Genomic DNA, 17,229 nt, shown 5'->3' on the forward strand with positions numbered 1-17,229 from the left:
TGTTTTGGAAAAAACTTTTGCTTGTAAAACCCAATTCAAACCCCAATCTCTTGTGTTTTTCACACCTTTAATAACTTACACCTAATACTAGAAATAATGTGTTAACATACAAAACCTTTAACCTCACGTAAGCAGGACCTCTACAACCACTGTAACCTCACCATACAGGGTTTGTCGCTGCTTCATGCAAGTTCCTACCACAACTAATCGTTATCAACCTACTAAGACCTCTAAGTATCACTGCCCCTACAGGGGTAACATGCACACATGTACTTCTTTTACCAATACAAAGTCAATTTGGTGAAATAAACTCAAAGATCACGACTACCTTGTTGAAGTTTGGAAAGGACATCTTCGATGTTTGAAACTTTGAAGAGATCTTATTATGAGTTGGATTCTCCGGATTCTTCCAAACGAGATGAGCTTTATTGCAGGAAAAATAGAACCATATTGTTGCAGTGGACCCAAGGTTTTCTCTTTGACTTGTATCCTCCTCCTTTATTTGGCTTCCCAACATTCTTCTCACCATGAGTAAATCTCCACTAGGTATTTCTTCTTCAAACTCCTCATCATAATCACCATCCTCCTCTTCAACAATTTCTTCATTTTCTTCCATAAGCATAGTTCTCTTTGTTGGACATTGAGATGCAATATGTCCTTGGCCTTGACACTTGAAACACTTAACACTTTTGTTAGTTGAAACACTTGAAGAAGAAGATGTAATAGTTTTACCTTTGTTTTCAACCGTGGCTTCCTTAGATGATGAAGCACCCTCCTTCTTTGTTTTGTCCTTCCAACTTTGAGAATTGAAAGTGGTGGAATTTCTCCTTGCTTGGCTCTTTCTTTTGAGTTGTTGTTCCACTTTGATAGCTTGGTGTACCAATTCATCCATTTCAACATAGTGATGAAGTTCCACTATGTAACTAATGTCATGATTTAGACCATGGAGAAACCTAGCCATAGTTGCTTCATCGTCCTCCTCTACATTAGCTCTAATTTTGAGAACTTCCATTTCCTTGAAATATTCTTCAACACTTTTAGAACCTTGAGTGAGTCTTTGCAATTTGTTGTGCAATTCCCTATGATAATAGGAAGGAACAAACCTTCTCCTCATGATTCTTTTCATCTCTTCCCAAGTATCAATTGGTCGTTCTGCATACCTCCTTCTATCTTTGGTCAATTGATCCCACCAAACTAAGGCATACTCCTTGAACTCAATAGAAGCAACCTGCACTTTTTCAAGATTAGAATAATTGTGACAATTAAAAATTTGTTCAAGTTTAGTCTCCCATTCTAGATATGCCTCCGGGTCACTCTTCCCAACAAAAGATGGAACTTTAATTTTTATGCCCCTCAAATTATCTCCCCCTTATCTCCTTCTACGTCTTCTTTCCTCTTCGTCACCACTACCATCATTAGAATTTTGGGGCCTCCTTTCCAACTCATCAATTCTTTGTTGAAGTTGTTCACCTTGTTCTCTTAACAACCTTTCAAAATTGTCACACATGGCTGCGATCTGAACAGTTAAAGGTGTTGTTCTAGGTGAAGGTGGACTAGACATACTTGTGAAATATTTGTGAAATTAGGAACAAGTGTTTAAAAATGGACCTCACCACTCTACTCACGTGTTTACACTCAATCACTCGTGTTTTACTCAATTTTTTTTTTGCTTTTTTTAATAATAAAAACACTCTGCCTTTTACCACTCAATTTGCTCTTTTAGTTCTTTAGAGAAACCAAAATGAATCAACACAAAGAAATCAATTTAAGATGATAATCAACACACAAAAAACTTTAAAAAAACAGCAAAACAAAAAGACTCTAAAACAAAGGAAACCAGGACAATTTTAAGAGTGTGGCAAGAAAAAAAATAGAATTTTTTTTTTTGAATCACAATCTTTAACAATCATATCCTTTTTTTTTCAATTTTTTTCTTATACACTTTTTTTTTCGAATTTTTTTTATAATTGTAAATGGATAATAATGAAGAACAAGAATATAGACAATTTACCACATTTCGGCCGTTTTTTTTGGAATATGCTCTGATTACCACTTGATATGCACTAACTTTTGAGAATTATGCATTTCCTTCAAAATTCCTGAAACAACTTTGTTAACTTTTGGAATATTAATTCTTTTGTGACTCAGAGGAAGTAATCTGCCTTATAATTGAAAGAATGACAGAATTTGATACATGCATATAAAATAAACGAGACTGATATGAAATAAATGAGAAATAAGAAATGAAATTAAGTAGAAGGGGCACCACACTCTTTCTAATCCAAGAGAGAATGATAAGCCTATGGATGAGGATCACCAAAAGAAAAGGATTTCTTGATAAGATCAATTTTGGTCCAATCCAGAACCTAAGAGCAAATACTCTCACTTACACAATGTGTAAACTTGACAAAATTCATTGATCCAAAAAGAAGATACATGCCTCCTTTATATATGAATGACTTAAGATGATGAAATAAGTAAAAATTAACTCCTAAGAAAACAAAAGGGTTTCAGCCACTAATTATCATGATAGTGGGTTGAGTTATTACAAAGAAAGTGCAAAATGAAGAAGAGATAGTGGGGTTCTTGAAAGGGCAGAATAATGGAAACTCTTTATTTACCACTTCTCTTGCAATTTTCGTCCATTATAGTATGGTTATTGGTATTTCCTTTATTTTTATTTATTTAAGCATTATTGGGCCTTTTATCACATGCTTGGATGATAAGAATAAACTTGGGCTCTTTTTCTTCAATCTGGCCCATGCATTCTATTGACTTGATCATGAAGTGAACTAAAGCATCATTGACTCTTCTTGCACGTGCCCTTGTCATAGGACCTCCTAAGCTTTGCATTGTATCATTTATGTCTTGGAATACGTCCTCATCATTCTCTCCTTCTTGAAAAGAATTCGACCTCGAATTTAGACCATCATCACCTACATCAAAAGGAGATAAATCAGCCACATTAAAAGTAGTACTTACCCCATACTCACCTGGAAGTTCTATTTTGTAGGCATTGTCATTGATCCTTGAAAGTACTTGAAATGGTCCATCTCTCCTAGGTTGAAGTTTGGACTTCCTTTGTGATGGGAATCTCTTTTTTCTCATATGTATCCAAACCCAATCCCCGGGTTCAAAAATAACTTTCTTTCGCCCTTTGTTTGCACTTTTTGCATAACTTTTATTTTTCTTTTCAATTTACAATTTTACTTGTTCATGCAATTTTCTCACAAATTCAGCCTTAGCTTTCCCATCTTTATGCTTCAAAATAGATGTGTTAGGCAATGGTAACAAATCAAGAGGTGTTAAAGGATTAAAACCATACACAATCTCGAAAGGTGAATGTTGTGTAGTGCTATGGAGAACCCTATTGTAAGCAAACTCTACATGAGGTAACCATTCCTCCCACATTTTTAAATTCTTTTTAAGAACAACCTTAAGAAGAGTAGAAAGAGTTCTATTTACTACTTCAGTTTGTCCATCTGTTTGGGGATGACAAGTAGTGGAAAATAATAACTTTGTACCCACCTTTCCCCACAAAGTCCTCCAAAAATGGCTTAAGAACTTGGAGTCACGATCAAAGACAATGCTCCTTGGTAAGCCATGTAGGCGCACCACTTCCTTAAAGAACAAATCAGCAACATGACACGCATCATCCACCTTTTTACATGGAATAAAATGTGTCATTTTTGAAAACCTGTCCACAACTACAAAAATAGAATCTTTGCCATTCTTTGTTCTAGGCAGCCCCAAAACAAAGTCCATGGAAATGTCAATCCAAGGAAATTCAGGTACAGGCAAAGGAGTATACAAACCATGAGGCATAACTTTTGATTTAGCCTTTTTACACACACTGCATCTTTCACAAAGCTTTTGGACATCAACTTTCATGTGAGGCTAATAAAAATGTTCTTTTAAGAGTTCTAGAGTTTTTAGAAACCCCAAAATGACCCATTAGTCCTCCCTCATGCGCCTCTTTTACAAGTAATTCTCTAATGGAACCTTTAGGCACACATGGTTTTTTTTCTTTAAATAAATAGCCATTGTGCCTAAAATACCCATTGAAGGCAGTATGCTCACAAGCTAAAAATTTTGAAGAAAATTCAAGGTCACTTTTATACAAATCTTTAATATGCTCAAGACCAAAAACTTTTGTTTCAAGAGTAGAAAGCAAGACATGTCTTCTTGAGAGTGCATCTGCCACAACATTAGATTTACCTTTCTTATGCTTGATTACATAAGGAAATTGTTCAAGAAAATCAACCCACTTGGCATGCCTCTTATTTAACTTACCTTGTCCCTTCAAATGTTTCAAGGATTCGTGATCACTATGAATGACAAACTCTTTGGGCAGCAAGTAATGTTGCCAAGTTTGTAGAGCTCTCACCAAGGAGTACAATTCCTTATCATACGTAAAATAATTAAGTGCAGTCCCTTTTAGCTTTTCACTAAAATAAGCAAGTGGATGACCTTCCTGCAACAAAACAGCTCCAATTCCCACATTAGATGCATCACATTCAATTTCAAAAGATTTAGAAAAATTAGGCAATGCAAGAATTGGTGCTTGGGTGAGCTTTTCCTTTAGGGAAGCAAAGGCTTGCTCTTGTTTTTCACCCCATTTAAAACCAACATCCTTTTTAACAATTTCATTGAGGGGTGCTGCCAAGGTACTAAAGTACTTCACAAACCTCCTATAAAAACTAGCCAAACCATGAAAGCTTCTTACCTCACTTACATTTTTGGGAGGAGGCCACTCTCGAATGGCTTTCACCTTTTCCTCATCAACGTGGACTCCTTTAGAGCTCACAATGAAACCTAAAAAAATCACATGATCGGTGCAAAAGACACATTTTTCTAGGTTGGCATACAAATTTTCATATCTTAGTACTTGCAAAACAACCCTTAAATGAATGCAATGATCATCTAAGTTCTTGCTATAAATCAAAATATCATCAAAATACACAACAACAAACTTACCCAAGAACTCCCTTAACACATGGTTCATTAGTCTCATGAAAGTACTAGGTGCATTAGTTAATCCAAAAGGCATAACCATCCACTCATACAAACCAAATTTTGTTTTAAAAGCAATTTTCCATTCATCCCCTTCCCTTATTCTAATTTGGTGATATCCACTTTTCTAATCAATTTTAGAAAATAAGCATGCACCAAACAATTCATCAAGCAAATCATCTAGTCTAGGAATATGATGCCTATATTTAATGGTAATATTGTTAATGTCCCTACAATCAGTGCACATCCTCCAACTACCATCCTTTTTAGGGACTAGAATAATAGGGACAACACAAGGACTTAAACTTTCTCTTACCCATCCTTTACTTATCAATTCAGCAACTTGCCTTTGTATCTCTTGAATTTGTTGTGGATTGCTTCTATATGCTGGCCTATTAGGCAAAGATGCTCCTGGGTTGAGATCAATATGATGTTCAATTCCTCTTATAGGTGGTAAACCACTTGGCACCTCTTTCGGAAACAACTCTTTAAATTCCTGCAAAAGAGACTCAACACAATTTGGCAATTTTTTTTCATAAGAAATAGTGGTTAGCAAAGGCACCTCCTTGCAAAAGAGCAAGTACAAAGGCTGGTGTGACACAATGGCTTTTTTCACATCTCTTTTTTTTTCAATTAAACTTTGTTTCTTTTCTCTTTTATCATTCTTTTTCTTTTCATTCTTTTCTTTTTCTTTTTCTTTTTCTTTTTCTTTTTCTTTTTCTTTTCTTTCTTGATTATATTTTTCTTTGATCTTCTCTCACCTCACTAGGATTTAACGGTACAAGATTGATCTTTTGATCATGATACATAAAAGAGTACTTATTGGAGTACCCATCATGATTGGCTTTTCTATCAAATTGTCAAGGCCTACCTAATAACAAATGACTAGCTTCCATTGGTACTACATCACACAACACTACATCCTCATATTTTCCAATTTTAAAACAAATCTCAACTTGTTTATTAACAAGCATTTCTACACTTTCATTAAGCCATTGGAGTTTGTAAGGCTTAGGGTGAGGTTTTGTTTCCAACTTTAGTTTAGAAACCAGACGCGTGCTTGCAACATTTGTACAACTTCCTCCATAAATTATTAAAGAACAAACCTTTCCTTGCACAAAGCATCTTGTATGAAAAAGGTTTTCTCTTTGACTTGTATCCTCCTCCTTTATTTGTCTTCCCAACATTCTTCTCACCATGAGTAAATCTCCACTAGGTATTTCTTCTTCAAACTCCTCATCATAATCACCATCCTCCTCTTCAACAATTTCTTCATTTTCTTCCATAAGCATAGTTCTCTTTGTTGGACATTGAGATGCAATATGTCCTTGGCCTTGACACTTGAAACACTTAAGTTAGTTGAAACACTTGAAGAAGAAGATGTAATAGTTTTACCTTTGTTTTCAACCGTGGCTTCCTTAGATGATGAAGCACCCTCCTTCTTTGTTTTGTCCTTCCAACTTTGAGAATTGAAAGTGGTGGAATTTCTCCTTGCTTGACTCTTTCTTTTGAGTTGTTGTTCCACTTTGATAGCTTGGTGTACCAATTCATCCATTTCAACATAGTGATGAAGTTCCACTATGTCACTAATGTCATGATTTAGACCATGGAGAAACCTAGCCATAGTTGCTTCATCGTCCTCCTCTACATTAGCTCTAATTTTGAGAACTTCCATCTCCTTGAAATATTCTTCAACACTTTTAGAACCTTGAGTGAGTCTTTGCAATTTGTTGTGCAATTCCCTATGATAATAGGAAGGAACAAACCTTCTCCTCATGATTCTTTTCATCTCTTCCCAAGTATCAATTGGTCGTTCTACATACCTCCTTCTATCTTTGGTCAATTGATCCCACCAAACAAAGGCATACTCCTTGAACTCAATAGAAGCAACCTGCACTTTTTCAAGATTAGAATAATTGTGACAATTAAAAATTTGTTCAAGTTTAGTCTCCCATTCTAGATATGCCTCCGGGTCACTCTTCCTAACAAAAGATGAAACTTTAATTTTTATGCCCCTCAAATTATCTCCTCCTTGTCTCCTTCTACGTCTTCTTTCCTCCTCATCACCACTACCATCATTAGAATTTTGGGGCCTCCTTTCCAACTCATCAATTCTTTGTTGAAGTTGTTCACCTTGTTCTCTTAACAATCTTTCAAAATTGTCACGCATGGCTGCGATCTGAACAGTTAAAGCTACTATTCTAGGTGAAGGTGGACTAGACATACTTGTGAAATATTTGTGAAATTAGGAACAAGTGTTTAAAAGTGGACCTCACCACTCTACTCACGTGTTTACACTCAATCACTCGTGTTTCACTCAATTTTTTGTGTGGCTTTTTTTAATAATAAAAACACTCTGCCTTTTACCACTCAATTTTTGCTCTTTTAGTTCTTTAGAGAAACCAAAATGAATCAACACAAAGAAATCAATTTAAGATGATAATCAACACACAAAAAACTTTAAAAAAACAGCAAACAAAAAAAAAAAGACTCTAAAACAAAGGAAACCAGGAGAATTTTAAGAGTGTGGCAAGAAAAAAAATAGATTTTTTTTTAATCACAATCTTTAACAATCAGATCCTTTTTTTTTCAATTTTTTTCTTATACACTTTTTTTTCGATTTTTTTTTATAATTGTAAATGGATAATAATGAAGAACAAGAATATAGATAATTTACCACATTTCGGCCCCTTTTTTTTGGAATATGCTCTGATTACCACTTGATATGCACTAACTTTTGAGAATTATGCATTTCCTTCAAAATTCCTGAAACAACTTTGTTAACTTTTGGAATATTAATTCTTTTGTGACTCAGAGGAAGTAATTTGCCTTATAATTGAAAGAATGACAAAATTTGATACATGCATATAAAATAAACGAGACTGATATGAAATAAATGAGAAATAAGAAATGGAATTAAGTAGAAGGGGCACCACACTCTTTCTAATCCAAGAGAGAATGATAAGCCTATGGATGAGGATCACCACAAGAAAAGGATTTCTTGATAAGATCAATTTTGGTCCAATCCAGAACCTAAGAGCAAATACTCTCACTTACACAATGTGTAAACTTGACAAAATTCATTGATCCAAAAAGAAGATACATGCCTCCTTTATATATGAATGACTTAAGATGATGAAATAAGTAAAAATTAACTCCTAAGAAAACAAAAGGGTTTCAGTCACTAATTATCATGATAGTGGGTTGAGTTATTACAAAGAAAATGCAAAATAAAGAAGAGATAGTAGGGTTCTTGAAAGCGCAGAATAATGGAAATTCTTTATTTACCACTTCTCTTGCAATTTTCGTCCATTATAGTGTGGTTATTGGTATTTCCTTTATTTTTATTTATTTATGCATTATTGGGCCTTTTATCACATGCTTGGATGATAAGAATAAACTTGGGCTCTTTTTCTTCAATCTGGCCCATGCATTCTATTGACTTGATCATGAAGTGAACTAAAACATCATTGACTCTTCTTGCACGTGCCCTTGTCATAGGACCTCCTAAGCTTTGCATTGTATCATTTATGTCTTGGATTACGTCCTCATCAAGTGGCGCCTATGTTCATTTGGTTGGTGTATGCGCCAATTCATTTGGCGCATACACCCCCTCCTATTTTATTTTTTTTATATATTTTTTTTTATAGTTTTTTTAAACTTTTTTAATTATTAATATTTAATTTGTATTATTTAATAAATAATAAATACTAATGAAAATAAATAAATTCATTCAAGATGTAATAATTGGTTACATTGGACTAACAATAAATTAATGACCGACACGATTATAACGTCCCCATGTTCCACATCCCGATGCGTTAGTTTGTCTCCGAGGTCTCCCACGATTTTATTGAGGTGTTTGGGGTCTTTGTGTGCTGATCTGATTGAGCGATGACTGGTTGGAAGGTCCGGCGTAAGTTCCAACAGTATTTGACAGATGTGTCATCATTTTCTCCCAATATCCAGAGGGGCTCTGGCCAACGGCGTGCCCATGTCATCGTAGTTAGGGCGTTGGGGTTGGGTGAATTGGGGACGGTATAGTTGCCCAAATTGGGCCATTGAGTCGTTTTGGAAACGAAGTAATGGTTCATGGGGCGTACTATAGTTAAACAATGGTTGGGTGTTCTGTTGATGGGATGTTTGGGTGGTCATTGGTGGGGGGCTATGATGAAGTGACCCATATGAATCATCTAGGTTGTAGACGGTTGTGGTTGCGGGGTTTGATTCTTGGTTTTGTGTTTGGGTGGGTGGTATGAACGGGTTGCGACGTTGGATGGTTGGTTGTTGGGTGGTTGGCATGAACGGGTTGCGATGTTGGGTGTTTGGTTGTCGTGTGTATGTGGTTGGTTGATGTTGTGTGGTTGGATGTTGGGTTTGGGTGGGTTCACATTAGTGTTGGGTGGTGAATTATTGTGGGGCATGCGATGACGAAGCAAGTTGGCGTGGATCCATCAAATACTGCGGCTCAGATACAAATTATTGAGTTGTTACCGACCTAAACCATGCCATATATTGTTGAGTGGGTCTTGCACCATGGATGGCAGGTTCATTCAAAATGTGTTGTCGTCGATTCCTTCATTGACGACACATGTCTTTTGCAAAGTCTCTCCAGTCAGAATAATCCCACTGTGCATCAACCCTTTTTTGATGCCAATTCCCCAAACACGTGGGAGATTCTGGAATCTGTTGTAGCATTCCGAACTGCAGTTTGACCCGGCCACTCTGGTGCATTTCCACCATAGTGAATCGGAAAATCAGTGTCTTCGCTATCCAAACTGCAGCATCGTCATGGTTCACATCATGATCCAGACCCAAATATGGCCTCTAGACAAACTGTAAAATAATACAAAACGATTAGATGGAAAATAATTTGAGAAGTATTTTTAAATTAAAATATAGTTGGGTAGGATTATTACATCGTCATGTCCAATGTGGTCCAATAGATTTCGATAGACTACAATAGCGTGTTTCGGACACCTGTTGTAGTTCATTCCCTTACTGAGCACCTAAGATAAAAAATAAGTGAAAAATATTATTTACTATTAATTATAATATTAAATATAATTAACTAAATGGTGAATGGTAAAGTGTTAGACTTACTTGGTTGCAAACGGGAACACGAATGGGCGCTCATTTATCGGGGCGAGCGACGACATTCTTGACCAACCCCAAGCTTGAAGCAAATACGCACATGAAAAAAAAGTACAGGTATTCTTTTTTTGCAGTTCTACACATTGCACTATGTCATACGTGATAACATGAAATAGTATCACATTCTAGGACTCAATTTAATTAAATTATATTATTATTTACTTCAATTTATTTCATTTTATCAGATATTACGCGGTATTTTCTTTCTATTTATCTCAGGTGGTCTATTTGAAGCACAAGTAAAAAAGGAAGAAAAGGAGGTGCAAAAAGGAATGAAAAGAAGCAAATATCAAAGGCCAAAGCCCAGCCCAAAAAGCACAGGCGCTGTCCCTGTGACGAGCGTCACAAAGGCTGTGACGAGCGTCACGCTTTGCACACTCCTGTGACGAGCGTCACACATGGTGTGACGAGCGTCACACATGGTGTGACGGACGTCACACATGGTGTGACGGACGTCACACATGGTGTGACGGACGTCACACATGGTGTGACGGACGTCACACCATTCCCCTATATTTTTGGCACCAGGAACGCAACAGACCACGTTGAAACAGACCACGTTGAAGCTACTTCCACGCTTGACCCTTGGAACGTAAAGACCGTGTACACGGAAAACCCTTGGAAGCAGTTACACAAGTAGCAGTATAAATAGTAGCTTTTTGGAAAGCTCTCGGTTCCACGCTTTTTCCAGATTTCTTTGCCGTTTTCGCTTTTTCGCAATTTTTCTCTTCCAGCAGTACAAGCACATTTTTACAGCATTGCTTTTACGAGTTTTATATTGTTTCCCTTGCAATTTCTATTTTCCTTTTCAGCACTTAGTTAATTCTTTTTCGCACAATAGTTTCTACACCGGAAACTATTGTGTACCTTTTACCGGATCTAACCTTACGTTAGAATCTAGTTTTTTATTCCTTCGCTTTTATTTTTCTGTTTGATTGAAGAATTCAAGAACAAATCCAACCGACCTGTGGTGGAGTGTTCAAGACTGCTATTTAATTTCTCAGGTTCTTTAATTATTGTTTGAATTTATATATGCCCTGCTTTACTATTTATTTATATTATTTTCCTGAGATGAATCTGTTTATGCATGATAATTATTTAAGTCTGTTTAGCATGTCTGGCTGATTTACTTAGGTATCGGTATGTAGAGTAAGCGGAATGAAGGAATCAAAACCAAATTGGTTTAATTAAGTTTAAAATTAAAATCACTCTTTTTACGGTCTCAATTTACAGGTTTAATAACAAGGTTTTTGTACGAAAGTAAAAGACATAAAGAAGTTAAAAGCAATAGAGCGAGAGTTTGAGTTTTTGACTGGACAGTGTAAATTGGACATTAATTCTAGATCAGGGCGAGAGCAATTTTTAGAGTTAATTAAATTCTAACCTTTTTCAAAAAGTATTTTTAAAGATTGAATGTGAGGACGAGAGTTAAGCATTTGAATTTAATTATATAACCTAAGTCAACAGAGCGAGAGTTTGAGATAAGGGTGTTTAAACGATTAGTGTTTTCTTAAAAAGAGTTTCTACGGATTCTATTGTTTTCAAAAAGTGGTTTTTGACTTAACTATAAGTGACAGCTACGTTAATATAAAATCATAGTTTATTCAACAGAGCGAGAGTTTGAGATAAGACTTTTAATCAATAGTGTCAACTGAAAAGATTTATTTTAAAACCAAGAAACCAACAAAGAATTGATTCCCTAATTACGACGAACTACATACCGATATCCGCTTATTAGATATTTATTTTAGATCTTATTTTAGTTTTAGCTTTTCCCCCAACCAATCAAAGTATTACCTGCCTTAGCTTTACGAAGTAACCTTAGATAACGGTATATCGATTCATAAGTCCCTGTGGGATCGATATCTTTTAAAACTACGCGATAGAACTGTGCACTTGCAGTTTGTACCCCAAATTTGACTCATAAAGTCGCGATCAAGTTTTTGGCGCCGTTGCCGAGGACTTTTATTTAGTCGATATCGTAACTCTTCTGTTACGCTGTAGAGACTAAGGCTTTTCTTTTTCTTTTCTTTCTTTCGTTGATTTGTATGCCACACACTCGCTCACAAGGCGAGCCGTTCTACTTACGAATCAACGATATCGAACTATATCTCCGAGTCTTACGACGAATTCGGGAATATCGTGTTGCAAACAATCTCCCTCCTGTTGAACTTCCTGATTTCAAAAATATTTTCCCTTCGATACCCGAGATGGCAGAACCAGCTCGTGCTCTTAGAGATTACGCCGCTCCATCGCAAGATGAACCGCATTCAAGTATTGCTCCACCCGCAATCGAAGCAAACAACTTTGAACTCAAACCTTCACTGTTGCAGGCAGTGCAACAGAACCAATTCTCTGGAAATCCTACCGAGGATCCAAACCTTCATTTATCCGTATTTGTCCAATACGCTGATACTGTTAAAGCTAATGGTGTCACTTCAGAGGCAATTCGACTTCGTCTTTTTCCTTTCTCATTAAGAGATAGCGCTAGAAGATGGCTTCAATCTCTTCCTTCCAACTCAGTCACCACATGGAACGAGTTGAAGAAAGTTTTTCTTGCTCGATATTTTCCGCCAAGCAAAACAGCTATGTTAAGAGCCCAGATAAATGGATTTAAACAGAAAGATAACGAGTCTCTTTTCGAAGCATGGGAAAGATACAAAGACATGATGAGACTTTGTCCACACCATGGTTTAGAGGACTGGTTAGTAATTCATACCTTCTATAATGGTCTCCTGTACAACACGAGGTTAACAATAGACGCCGCCGCAGGTGGTGCACTGATGAACAAACCTTATGCTGACGCTTACCAACTTATCGAAAGCATGGCTCAAAACCACTATCAGTGGGGAAGCGAACGAACAATGGTAGAAAAATCTCAAACGAAAACTGGCATGTACGAGATAAGTAACCTTGATCATGTTAATGCAAAAGTGGATGCTCTGGTCTAGAAAATTGAAAGTTTAAATGTATCACCTCCAGCCACAGTAGTTGCCATAACTCAGAATTGCGAAGTCTGTGGAATCCAAGGTCACACTCCTGCAGATTGTCAACTCCTAATAGGAATCCAAGCGGAGCAAGTAAACTATGCTCAAGGAAGCCCCTACTCGCACACCTATAACTCAAATTGGAAGAATCATCCCAATTTTTCATATAAGAGTAATAATGCTTTATACGCACCTGGACAATCTCCAAATCAAGCCCCAGCTATACCTCCGGGATATCATAAGCCGATCCCATCTACACCTAACAATAACGCCCCTAGGAAATCCAACTTGGAAATCATGATGGAAAATTTTATAGCTTCTCAACAGTAAACCAATAAAGATTTCTTAAACCAGAATGTACACACTGGCGAACAAATTAAACAACTAGCAAGTAAAGTAGATGCCCTAGCTACTCATAACAAAATGCTGGAAACGCAAATTTCACAAGTAGCTCAACAACAAGCGCCTACTGCTGCCCCAACTGGTACATTTCCTGGCCAACCCCAACCTAACCCAAGAAGCCACGCTCATGCAATTATACTGAGAAGTGGAACGGAAGTGGAAGGACCGTCTGACCCAAGGATAGAAAACCAAAACTCTAAAAAGTCAACTGAGGAGGAAAGTAACCTAAGGAAAAGGAAGAGAGTAATGAGGAAACCGTAGAAAAGAAGGAACCTTATGTACCTCCACGACCTTATAAACCACCTATCCCTTACCCTCAAAGGCTTATTAAAACCAAAGATGCGGGCCAATTCAAAAAATTTGTTGACCTACTAAAACAATTAAACGTCACAATTCCGTTTACAGAAGCTATTACGCAGATGCCCTCATATGCCAAGTTTTTGAAAGAAATTCTTTCTAATAAAAGGAAACTTGAAGATAGCGAAACCGTTACACTCACCGCTGAATGTAGCGCTATAATCCAGAATATGCCTCCTAAACTTAAAGACCCAGGTAGTTTCTCTATACCCTGTCACATAGGAAAATTTGTCATTGACAAAGCCTTATGCGATTTAGGAGCCGGTATTAGTGTTATGCCTTTATCCATATGCAAGAGACTTGAAACGGGAGAATTAAGACCAACTAAAATGTCTGTGCAACTAGCAGATCGTTCCGTCAAATATCCTGTAGGAATTCTTGAAAACGTTCCAGTGCGCATAGGTCAATTCTACATTCCAACTGATTTTATAATTATGGATATTAGAGAAGATGAAGTTACACCCATTATACTGGGAAGACCGTTCTTAGCAACTGCCGGTGCAATCATAGACGTAAAACGAGGACGACTCACTTTTGAAGTAGGAGAAGAGAAAATTGAGTTCATTCTTTCCCAATTTTTGAAAGCACCTGCAATAGAAGATACATGTTACTTCATGGATATCATCGATGAATGCATAAAAGAAACAGAGTTAGAAAAAGACAAATTATCTGACTATCTTGTAGAAGACAAACTTAACCAATGTTTAGCAATAACACCGGACCCTACGCAATGCCTTAAGAAACCAACCTTAGACCTGAAAACACTTCCCAAGAATCTGAGATATGAATTCCTAGACTTAGAGCTTGAACGACCAGTGATAGTTAATGCTGACCTAGGAAGACTCGAAACAGAAAAACTCCTGCATATCTTAAGAAAATATCCAACCGCACTAGGTTACAACATCACCGATCTTAAAGGAATAAGTCCCTCTATTTGTATGCACCGCATCATGCTAGAAGAAGACTGTAAAACTTCTAGGGAACACCAGAGAAGACTAAACCCGATCCTGAGTGAGGTAGTGAAGAAGGAAATAACCAAGTTATTAGAGGCAGGTATCATATATCCTATATCTGATAGCAAATGGGTTAGTCCTGTACACGTAGTACCAAAGAAAGGAGGTGTAACAGTCATTGAAAATGAAAAAGGAGAAACTATAACCAAACGAATCGAATCGGGATGGAGAATGTGCATTGACTATAGGAAACTAAACAAAGCAACCCGAAAAGATCATTTCCCTTTACCATTCATTGACCAGATGTTAGAACGATTAGAAAAACATTCTCATTTCAGCTATCTAGACGGTTACTCAGGTTTCTTTCAAATACCAATTCACCCTGATGACCAAGAAAAGACAAAGTTCACGTGCCCTTTTGGTACCTTCGCTTATAGATGAATGTCGTTTGACTTGTGTAATGCTCCTGCAACTTTCCAAAGGTGCATGATGGCAATATTCGCCGATTTTCTAGAAAACATCATGGAAGTATTTATGGATGACTTTTCTGTATGCGGACAAAGCTTTGAAGAATGCCTTGAAAACCTAGAAAGAGTTCTAGAGCGATGTGTAAAAGTAAACCTAGTACTTAATTGGGAAAAATGTCACTTTATGGTACAAGAAGGAATTGTCTTAGGACACATCATCTCGAACAGAGGAATTGAAGTAGACAAAGCTAAAATAGAGGTAATCGAAAATCTTCAACCCCCGAAAACTGTGAGAGAAGTACGAAGCTTCTTAGGACATGCCGGTTTCTACCGACGATTCATTAAAGACTTCTCTAAAATAACTAAACCTTTGACCGGGTTATTAATGAAAGATGCTGAATTCATATTCGACAATAAATGTTTAGAAGCATTTCAAACGCTTAAACAAGCACTGATCTCCGCACCCATAATGCAGACACCAGATTGGAATGAACCATTCGAAATAATGTGTGATGCTAGTGATTACGCTGTAGGTGCTGTTTTGGGACAACGAAAGGATAAAAAGCTTCATGTTATATATTACGCAAGTAGAACTCTAGATGAAGCACAAACGAATTACGCCACAACCGAGAAAGAACTTCTAGCAGTAGTGTTTGCGCTAGATAAATTTCGTTCTTACTTGGTCGGAGCCAAAATAATCGTCTACACTGACCACGCTGCTATCAAATACCTCTTAACAAAAAAGGATGCTAAACCTAGACTCCTAAGGTGGATCCTGTTGCTACAAGAGTTCGATTTGGAAATCAAAGACAAGAAAGGAACTGAAAACGTAGTAGCAGATCACCTCTCTAGACTTGAGAACCTTGAACCGGAAAGAACATCGATCAACGATGATTTCTCGTACGATAAACTTATAGCTACTTTGGAAGAAAATAAAGCTGATAAACAGGTAGAAACCACCTTAGCTATATCTGTTACACCGTGGTACGCTGACCTCGTCAATTATTTAGCTGCCGGAATAGTTCCACCTACCTTATCCTACCAGCAGAAGAAACGATTCTTCTATGACATAAAACACTATTACTGGGATGACCCCTTACTTTTTAAAAGAGGCCCCGATGGTATTTTCCGTCGGTGTATACCCGAAGAAGAGGTAGAAAATATAATCCAACACTGTCACTCCGCTCCCTATGGTGGACATGCAAGTACATCCAAGACCTGCTCAAAAATCCTACAAGCCGGTTTCTATTGGCCAAATATATGGAAGGATGTACATGCAGCTATTAAGAAATGTGACAGATGTCAACGCACAGGAAACATATCTAGACGTGACGAGATGCCACAAAAGGGCGTTTTGGAAGTAGAGATTTTCGACGTGTGGGGAATAGACTTCATGGGACCTTTTCCATCCTCTTTCGGTAACAAATACATACTCGTGGCAGTTGACTACGTATCAAAATGGATTGAAGCCATAGCTTCTCCAACAAACGACACACGAGTAGTAACTAGACTCTTTGAGAATATAATATTTCCAAGGTTTGGTGTCCCAAGAATAGTAGTCAGTGATGGTGGATTGCATTTCATATCCAAGGTACTCGAAAAACTACTGCTTAAGTATGGCGTAAGACATAGAGTAGCGACACCTTACCACCCTCAAACCAGTGGGCAAGTGGAAGTGTCTAACAGAGAAATCAAACAGATACTAGAGAAAACAGTCGCCACTTCAAGGAAAGACTGGTCATTGAAATTACCAGAAGCTTTATGGGCTTACCGAACTGCTTACAAAACTCCCATAGGGACAACCCCATTTAAGCTAATTTATGGAAAATCCTGTCACCTCCCGGTAGAATTAGAACATAAAGCCTATTGGGCTATTAAAAATCTAAATTTAAACTA

At 37.1% G+C, this 17,229-nt stretch overlaps 1 non-coding gene across 1 annotated transcript; it reads right to left on the reverse strand.

Annotated features, from left to right (window-relative positions):
* Positions 1 to 12,755: 12,755 nt before the first annotated feature.
* LOC127088651 (small nucleolar RNA R71) lies at positions 12,756 to 12,862 on the reverse strand. Its single transcript, XR_007790478.1, has one exon. It is a non-coding gene; the product is annotated as a small nucleolar RNA R71 (small nucleolar RNA).
* Between the last annotated feature and the right edge of the window lie 4,367 nt (positions 12,863 to 17,229).

Source organism: Lathyrus oleraceus, chromosome 5 (assembly GCF_024323335.1).
Source record: "Lathyrus oleraceus cultivar Zhongwan6 chromosome 5, CAAS_Psat_ZW6_1.0, whole genome shotgun sequence".
Classification (NCBI taxonomy): domain Eukaryota; kingdom Viridiplantae; phylum Streptophyta; class Magnoliopsida; order Fabales; family Fabaceae; genus Lathyrus; species Lathyrus oleraceus.